This window comes from Dermacentor variabilis, chromosome 11 (assembly GCF_050947875.1).
Source record: "Dermacentor variabilis isolate Ectoservices chromosome 11, ASM5094787v1, whole genome shotgun sequence".
NCBI classification, from domain to species: domain Eukaryota; kingdom Metazoa; phylum Arthropoda; class Arachnida; order Ixodida; family Ixodidae; genus Dermacentor; species Dermacentor variabilis.
The window spans coordinates 45,018,207-45,027,432 of record NC_134578.1 but is presented as its reverse complement, the minus strand read 5'-3'; the positions used below and the strand labels follow the sequence as shown (position 1 = coordinate 45,027,432).

At 47.2% G+C, this 9,226-nt stretch overlaps 1 protein-coding gene across 1 annotated transcript in view; it reads left to right on the top strand.

The window, feature by feature from the left end:
* The first annotated feature begins 3,237 nt into the window (after positions 1–3,237).
* LOC142563616 (uncharacterized) overlaps positions 3,238–9,226 on the top strand; it is a 32,125-nt gene continuing 26,136 nt past the window's right edge. The window contains exon 1 of the mRNA XM_075674191.1: positions 3,238–3,346. The gene's annotated coding sequence lies outside the window, so the exon portion shown is untranslated. The remainder of the gene's footprint in view (positions 3,347–9,226) is intronic.

The window sequence follows — 9,226 nt, the reverse complement described above, 5'->3', positions numbered from 1 at the left end:
ACAGGCACGGAGGAGACAAAATAAAGCTTGGGGCAAACTACGTGAATGTCCGACGGCTGAAAGTCTAATTTAAAGCTGTTAAACCCCCGGGAAGAAGGACGCGATGACAGGCAAAGAGGGCGAGCTGGCAGATGTTTTTTCTCAGGTATAAATTCGTATACTCAAGAGGCTAAAGTATTGGATGGGCAAATAAGGATAAAAGGCCAAGAAATTCATTTGTTGCCCACAGTGAACGATGGAGTAAGCAGCTTGGAAGATCAAGCTGACGCTCTTGGCGAACACTTCGTGGCGCGTTTCCAGTTCTAATCGTTATTCCGAGGCCTTCCTGAGGCAGAAACAAATTACAGAACGCAAGGGCATCGACCGCAAATGCAGACAGAACGAATCTTACAACCTGCCTTTTAACATCACCGAGTTGGGAGCCTTGTGACTGCATGTCAGAGCTCTGCACCTGGACCTGACAGGATCATGTACGACGTGATTGAGCACCTCCCACAAAGATGTTCAAATAACGCTACTGGCACTTTTGAATGCTATGTGGGCTGCCGGGTACCTTCTTACTGCATGGAAAGAATCCAGTGTCGTTACGATTCTGAAACAAAGCAAACACCCTAAATTAGTAACACGTCACAGCCGGCACGAACATCACGTGGTACAGGTCATTCGTTAGGTGTCGCCCGCCCCAAAACGCGCACTGTCACTTTTTCTTCTTCTTTTCTCCCCCGTGTAGCTGTAGACAGGAACGGCCTTCCTTACGGCATCGCTGCATTCACTTCATTTGCATTCACGGAAGAAATCTCAGCGATTCTCTCACCTTAACTAATTTTGCTTTAACTATTGCGGTAATTCCACCCCTTATGTAATACCCCCGGTGGAGTCATTAAGGAAATACATAAAGAAAGGTACTGCCCAATAACCCTCATAAGTTGTATTTGCAAACTTTTTTTTTTTGAAAGAAGGATGAGAAGCCGTCGCCTTTTACACTTCCTTGAGTCAAACAAAATTCCTGATCTATATCAGTGCAGCTTTAGAGAACGATGGTTTGCAACCCACTATCTCGTGTGCATCCATCGAAACATTCGTGACGCCTTCACACATAAACAATCCTTCTCATCAGCGTTTTTCGATTTGGAAAAGGCGGACAATACAACATGGCGTTACGGAATCCAGTGCGACCTGTCGGGCTTCGGTATCTACGGCAATATGTCAAACATTATAGAAAGCTGCCTGCACAACCGTACATTCCGTGTGAAAATAGGTAATGCACTGTCGCGTGCATTCATGCGGGAAACTGGAGTACCTCAAGGAGGTGTGCTCAGTTGCACGCCCTTTATCGTTAAGCTAAGCACGCTTCGTGCACAATTGCCACCAACTATTTTTGATTCCCTCTAGGTATACCACATACAAATAGGTTTCAAATCCTGCAAACTTACAGTGTATGGGAGACAAGTATACAACAGTGCTTGAACAAGGTGTCTAAGTGTGCACACGAAAACGGGTTCTAGGTGAACCCCCACAAAGGTTATTGTGTTTTTTTCACCAGGAAGAAAGGGCTTGTTGCAGATCCCAGTGTCGAAACTTATTTGCAACTAATACCTGTGAGCAGCGAGCACAAGTTTTTAGGCATCATACTTGACTCTAAGCTTACTTTCGTTCCACGAACAAAATATATCAATGTGAAATGCGTAAAAACAATGAGCTTACTCAAAATTTTATCTCACACATTCTGAGGCAGCGATAGGAAGTGTTTAATGAGTCTTCACAAGAGCCTAATCCAATCATTATAGGACTATGGTGCCGTGGTATATCACTGTGCCGCCCCAAGCGCACTAAAGTTGCTAGATCCCGTCCACCATCTATAGGTATCCGCCTGGCTACTGGCGCATTCAGAACAAGCCTTATCGAAAGTTTGTGCGGATAATCAAATGAATTATCAGTGCAACTGCAGAGAACATGCATCAGTTTCACCTATTTTCTCAAAGTGCACTCTAATCAGGGACGTCCATTTTCTAAAACCGTTAACGACTTCACCTGTGTAACACTTTTTCGTGATCGACCCTCTGTGAGACTATCTCTGTCACTGCGTGTGAGAGAACTTAGCGAAGAAGTGGATGTCCCCCTTTTCGAACGTCGCCTAATGCCTCTAGTTAAGCTGTTACCGCCCTGGAGTGGCAGATGATAGAATGTGATGTATCCTTTGTAGTATACATGTGCACTTTTATATACCTGCCATGTGGTTGAATAAACTCAACTCACGCTCCCTAGCTCGATATCGCAATACATTTTCGTGCAGTTCAGTCGAAGTACTCTTGCTCTGAATTCTACACCCACGCGTCAAAGTCAGATGCTGTCAATCTTACGCGGCTGCGGGTCTCTCTCTTTCTAAATCCGACGTATTGAACCCCCTGACAAGTATATTGACTGGAGTGCTTCGAGTGGCCAGTCGCGCTGCAATATTGCGTCTATTCGCGGGCTTCTTTCACGCTCAGAAAAACTCTTTAACTAGCACGTATTGAGCAACAGAAAGCTGTATCGGGGAGCTTTTCACGTCGCTCTACAATTTTCTCATTGACACTTTTTCATCGAAATATAAAATTTGAGAAGTCGAATGATTAATTAGGACTAATTATCTAGTTAGGCAGAATGAAAAAAATAGTTTGAGTATCTCCAAGCGACGGCAAACAACATTACCTTTGTTCTGTCCAGCTACGTGGCGCTTGCGTGTTTTTAAACTTTGGTTAAACTTAGCTGGGACGCCCTTGTATAAGCCTATTCCTTACACATGTACCGCGCCCCGTCCTTTATCATGCGCCGTCAGAGGCCAGACAACCCCTCATTGTCCGAAGGAATGGGTCGGCTTAAGTGGACTAACGCTTAAAGTTGCGGGCATAGAATTGCTCCTGTGTAGTACACCAAAAAGCGTTCGCGAAAATATTTACTACGCGCCAAATGGAGAACAGTGTGCGACCTACCTCGCGTCCTATATTTAGGATGCCGGAGGGAGCAAGACTCTCTGCGCGACCCTCTGAAGTCGTTTACCGATACCCTCAAGGTCGCAGACTTGCGGTGCCAGGCGGGGGGGGGGGGGGGGGGGGGGGGGGGGGGGGGGGCAGGCAAGTTGGCAGCACGCGGAAGCTCTCGCGACCGCATTTGCATGCCGCCACCACCGCCGGGGAACAGCTCTTGCACTCTATTGAGTAATTTCTCCCGCGCACAAAAGCTCGGTACACGAGTGTTCTAGCATTCTGCTCGTATCAGAACGTGGCCGCCGCCGTTGGGAATCGAATCTCCGAGCCCGAGAGCAGGACAGCTTCTATCCCCAGAGTCATCGACAAGGAACGGTTCCGTATGTTTTTGTTTCCTTCCTTGTTTGTTTGTTTGTTAATATTCCCGCCACCCTCCCTTGCAGAAAACGCAAGAAAGTCGAGCGAGAGAGAGAGAGAGAGAGGAGAACAGACACACTATCACAAACCTTGTCTAGAACCGTTTACAGAAAGGGAATGCGCCACGGTCGTCGCACCCTATCCGAATGTTACGCATTGGAATCAAGTCCGGGTCACCACACGTCGCACAGGGAGTGACGTGCCCGGTCACGATACGCGGCCGACACGTATGCCGAATATGCATGCATCAGACGAGGAACGCGATGTGACGTCTTGTGCATCCTCGGAGCACGGCTACGGCGAAATCGCAAGTTCGCGGCCAGTAAAGCTTTCGCTTTAAAAAATTGTGCTGCGGAAACCGTCGACGGTAATTCTAAATGAAAGCCAATAATTGAACGGCGCAAAAAGCATATATACGCTTCCCTTTATTAAGGAAATGACGCGCTTGAACGCGCATATATATATATATATATATATATACGTCTTCCAACCACGTCTTCACATTAGGCGTGCGGTGCTCGCGTAATGGTCGCGTAATGCGTAAGAGCATCGCATGCGTAATGCGAAGACGTCGAATCGTTCCCCTCCTGCGGCGGCAAGTTGTTTTTTTTATCCACTTTCATTGCCATTAGTTTATGATTTCTTTAGAGAGATCAATTTATTTACAGAAAGGCAGAGAGGTCGGCCTGAGCTATAACTTGCTCTGGCCTGCTACTCTACACTGGGGAAGAGGGACGGGGAGGGAAGGGGCTGATGAATGATGATGGTATAAGGAAGAGATGCGTATATACAAATTGACAGAGTTGTGGCCTCTCTAAATCCGTGCGTCCAGCCCAGTGGCTTGGAGAAAAGCTATAGCGGCTCTTGATTACCAGGGCTGCGCTGTTTGCATTAGGCCAAGGACCTAAAAGAAACTCGTCCGATAGCGGTCTCTCGTGGATTTTTGCAATGGAAGAGACAAGTTGCTGTCATTCTTGCGCGTAGGCGGGACACACACAAAATATATGTTCGTGTTTCTGGCACCTCACAGCATTCACAGTTTGGGCTAGTATCACTGGCGCCTATCATGTGTCTATAACGGTTGGTGAGTGCGACACCAAGGTGAATCCGGTGCACCATGCTCGTGTGGCTTCTTTTGAGCTTGTGAGGCATACGAAATTTCATTTCTTGGTCCCATTTGTGTAATCGCTTGTGTCGTCGATCTGGTTGGGTCCGGTGTTCTAACGTAGAGTTGCGGTTTACGCGACGAAGTAGGGCGTTTGTGTCTGTACGTGAGAACGGAATGCTTACTTCACAAGCATTATCTAAAGCAGTTTTCGCGTCAGCGTCTGCCTGTTCGTTCCCGATCAGGCCACAGTGTGAGGGTATCCACTGAAAGGTGACATTGTGGCCATTTCTAGTTGCGTGGTCGAGCCGTTCTGTAATTTTTATAGCCATGGAATAATACGGACCCCCTCTGAGGACACAGTCAATCGTTTGAAGAGCTGGCTTGCAATCGCAGAATATCGTCCATGCGTGAGGAGGCTCCTCAAAGAGAAATCGAAGTGCCTCCCGGATGGCAACAAGTTCTGCGGCAGTTGATGTTGAGCTATGGTCTAGTTTAAACCCCCGAGCGATGATCATATGTGGAATGACGAAGGCGGCAGTGGAGGCATATGGTGGGACAGAGCCATCGGTATACACGTGTACAGTAACTCCGTACTTTGCAGAAATGTGCCACAGGGTGAGTTGCTTGAGGTCAATAGATACAACGGATAACTTTTTTAGTAATTCCAGGTATCTGCAATGTAACGACAGGTTTAGGCAGAACCTACGGGGGTATTCTTGGAATACAGGCGAGAGAAAATCTCGATGGCAAAACGTTTTGATGGCGCGATATAGTCCTTGAAAAGCTGGAACCTGGGTGGGTGGCAGGGAGCGATGACAGAGGATGGTGCCTGTGTCGGGTCAACCCGCGAAGGTACATTCGAAGAAGCTCGCAGAGCAAGTATACCCCAATAGGACAAGCACGAGCTTCCGCTATTGTTCCATTGGTTGACGTGCATCGTGGGAGGCCTAAACACGTGGGAGGCCTAAACATGCTTGAGCTTGAATGCTCTCCAGCGCGCGCGCACAGCTAAGTTCCATGCTTGAGAGCGCCGGAATGCTGTACCGTATATACCCTACGAATAGCGCTTGGTACAATTGGAGTAATGACGACTCCGAGGGGCCCCATCTTGTTCCTGCAACGACGCGAAGGACGTGAACAAAACTCTTCAGCTTTGACTTCAGTGCGGTGACGTGTCTTGACCAAGATAATCCCAGGTCTATGACTAAGTCAAGGAATCTGTGGTGTGTAACCGTAGGTATCGCTACTCCGTTAACGATTATCGGATACCTGGTCATTTGTTCTCGCGTGAATGTAATCACGGAACATTTTTCTGTTGAGAGTTGGAGGCCTTGACGCCGCAGATACTTAGCTGTGATTGTCACTGCACGTTGAAGCCTAGCATGCATTTGGGGACGGGTGGCTCCAGATGTCCATATGCATATGTCGTCCGCATATGCGCTAATCTTCACCGTGCTAGGAAGTTCGGATTCAAGGCCAACCAATGCAACATTGAAAAGAGTTGGACTGAGAACTCCTCCTTGTGGAACACCTCGATGTATATGGTACTGTCCGGTGTCGCCATCACTTGTCGACATATACACCGTGCGGCCACTGAGGTAGCTAACAATCCATGCATATAGCCGGCCACCGACGTCTAAATCTTCCAGTGCATCAAGGATTGCATAATGGAGTATATTGTCGTATGCAACCGTAATATCCAGAAGAACAGCTCCAACTAACCGACGGCGACTTCTTTCTTGTTCAACAGTGGAGACCAAGTCGATAACACCGTCCGTGGAAGAACGGTCTCTTCTAAATCCATGCATAAAATCAGGAAAGCAATTATTTCTCTCTAGAAACCATTCCAGCCTTGACAAGACCATTCTTTCCATTACTTTGCCGACGCAACTGGCTAAGGCGATCGGTCTGTAGGAGGAAAGCTCATTGGGGTATTTGCCCGGTTTGAGCAGCGCTACAACGCGTCTGCATTTCCAACAATCTGGAACATTTCCTGTCTCCCGGCATTGGAGTCCATTTCGGGCTCCTTCATCCGCTTTTTCATTTCCCGGAATACCGGCACGGCCACGTATCCAACGGAACTTAATGCAATGCCCAGCAATCTTAGCCTTATGGTGACGATCATCATCATCATCATCATCATCATCATCATCATCATCATCATCAGCCTAGTTACGCCCACTGCAGGGCAAAGGCCTCTCCCATACTTCTCCAACAACCCCGGTCATGTACTAATTGTGGCCATGTTGTCCCTGCAAACGTCTTAATGTCATCCGCCCACCTAACTTTCTGCCGCCCCCTGCTACGCATCCCTTCCCTTGGAATCCAGTCCGTAACCCTTAGTGACCATCGGTTATCTTCCCTCCTCATTACATGTCCGGCCCATGCCCATTTCTTTTTCTTGATTTCAACTAAGATGTCGTTTACCCGCGTTTGTTGCCTCACCCAATCTGCTCTTTTCTTATCCCTTAATGTCACACCCATCATTCTTCTTTCCATAGCTCGTTGCGTCGCCCTCAATTTCAGCAGAACCCTTTTCGTAAGTCTCCAGGTTTCTGCCCCATATGTGAGTACTGGTAACACACAGCTGTTATACACTTTCCTTTTGAGGGATAGTGGCATCCTGCTGTTCATGGTTTGAGAATGCCTGCCAAACGCACCCCAGCCCATTCTTATTCTTCTGGTTATTTCAGCCTCATGATCCGGATCCGTGGTCACTACCTGCCCTAAGTAGATGTAGTCCCTTACCCCTTCCAGTGCTTCGCTACCTATCGTAAACTGCTGTTCTCTTCCGAGCCTGTTAAACATTACCTTAGTTTTCTGCAGATTAATTTTCAGACCCACCCTTCTGCTTTGCCTCTCCAGGTCAGTGAGCATGCATTGCAATTGGTCTCCTGAGTTACTAAGCAAGGCAATATCATCAGCGAATCGCAAGTTGCTAAGGTATTCTCCATCAACTTTTATCCCCAATTCTTCCCACTCCAGGCCTCTGAATACCTCCTGTAAACATGCTGTGAATAGCATTGGAGATATCGTATCTCCCTGTCTGACGCCTTTCTTTATAGGGATTTTGTTGCTTTCTTTGTGGAGGACTACGGTGGCTGTGGAGCCGCTATAGATATCTTCCAGTATCTTTACATATGGCTCATCTACACCCTGATTCCGTAATGCCTCCATGACTGCTGAGGTTTCGACTGAATCAAACGCTTTCTCGTAATCAATGAAAGCTATATATAACGGTTGGTTATATTCTGCACATTTCTCTATCACTTGATTGATAGTGTGAATATGGTCTATTGTTGAGTAGCCCTTACGGAATCCTGCCTGGTCCTTTGGTTGACAGAAGTCTAAGGTGTTCCTGATTCTATTTGCGATTACCTTAGTAAATACTTTGTAGGCAACGGACAGTAAGCTGATCGGTCTATAATTTTTCAAGTCTTTGGCGTCCCCTTTCTTATGGATTAGGATTATGTTAGCGTTCTTCCAAGATTCCGGTACGCTCGAGGTTATGAGGCATTGCGTATACAGGGTGGCCAGTTTCTCTAGAACAATCTGACCACCATCCTTCAACAAATCTGCTGTTACCTGATCCTCCCCAGCTGCCTTCCCCCTTTGCATAGCTCCTAAGGCTTTCTTTACTTCTTCTGGCGTTACCTGTGGGATTTCGAATTCCTCTAGGCTATTAAGCAAAGTCAAATGCTGCAGGTTGTTTTTTACAGCGCGTGTGCCTGTTCCACATACTTTGTAGGGCTGCTTTTGAATCCGTGAAAATCACCCATGTCTTTGGCGGCTGCTGTAGAAGTACATAGACAAGGGCCTCCTTAATGCTGTATAGCTCTACTGAAGTAGAGGATGTCGCTTGCTCAAGACGAAACGAGAATCGTTGCCCTGTAGAGGGAACAAAAAGTGCACATCATGAGCGATGTGGAGTTGTAGAGTCATCTGTGAAAATGTGCGTTGCGGCTGCGTATTCTTTGTGCCTATATTCCAAAGCTATCTGATAGATCACTGCTTGAGGCATTTTCTTTTTCGCACAGATTCCAGGGATATATGGCACGATTTCCAGTGGGGACAGTGTCCATGATGAAATGTTTCGTGAAATAATTTGTGACGCGTGAGCAGGAATCGAAATAGATATGCTTCCGACGGCCTGTCCAAAGCTAGATGTAGCACGTGTACTAGAAATATCCTTTAAAAAGTGGATATTCGCATGAATGACGTGTCTGAGGTGAATCCGAAGTCTCCTGCGTAGATAGCACTTCAAGAGGCAGGCATCGAGCTTCTGCTACAGTTCCTGAGCGGGACGACCCCTTCGGGAGGCCAAGACATATGAGGAGACAGTTGTTCCGTGCTGCGTCAAGTTTTCTCTTGCTTGTGGGAGACATTTTTTGCGGGATAGGGAGGTGTGTCCCGTCGACGTGGGCCTTATGGAGGAGCACCAATGATCAACAGTTGCTGCCCGACAGTGATCCGGCTAAAGATCGGAATACGTGTGACGCCTAGGAAATATCGCTCAGTTTTTTTTCACTTGAGGCGATCATGTGAGGTTCCTATCGATCGCTACTCCAAGAAACCTTTGCGTCTTGACGTATGGAAGGGTATGGAAACATTACACTTAACATTACACTTAACCATTTCCACCAATGCAACCTCAGGCACACATAGCGGATAACGCTTATAACGCTGTTGAGCACTCGATGAAAAGCTCTTTTCATAAATACTGTAAATCATCTGC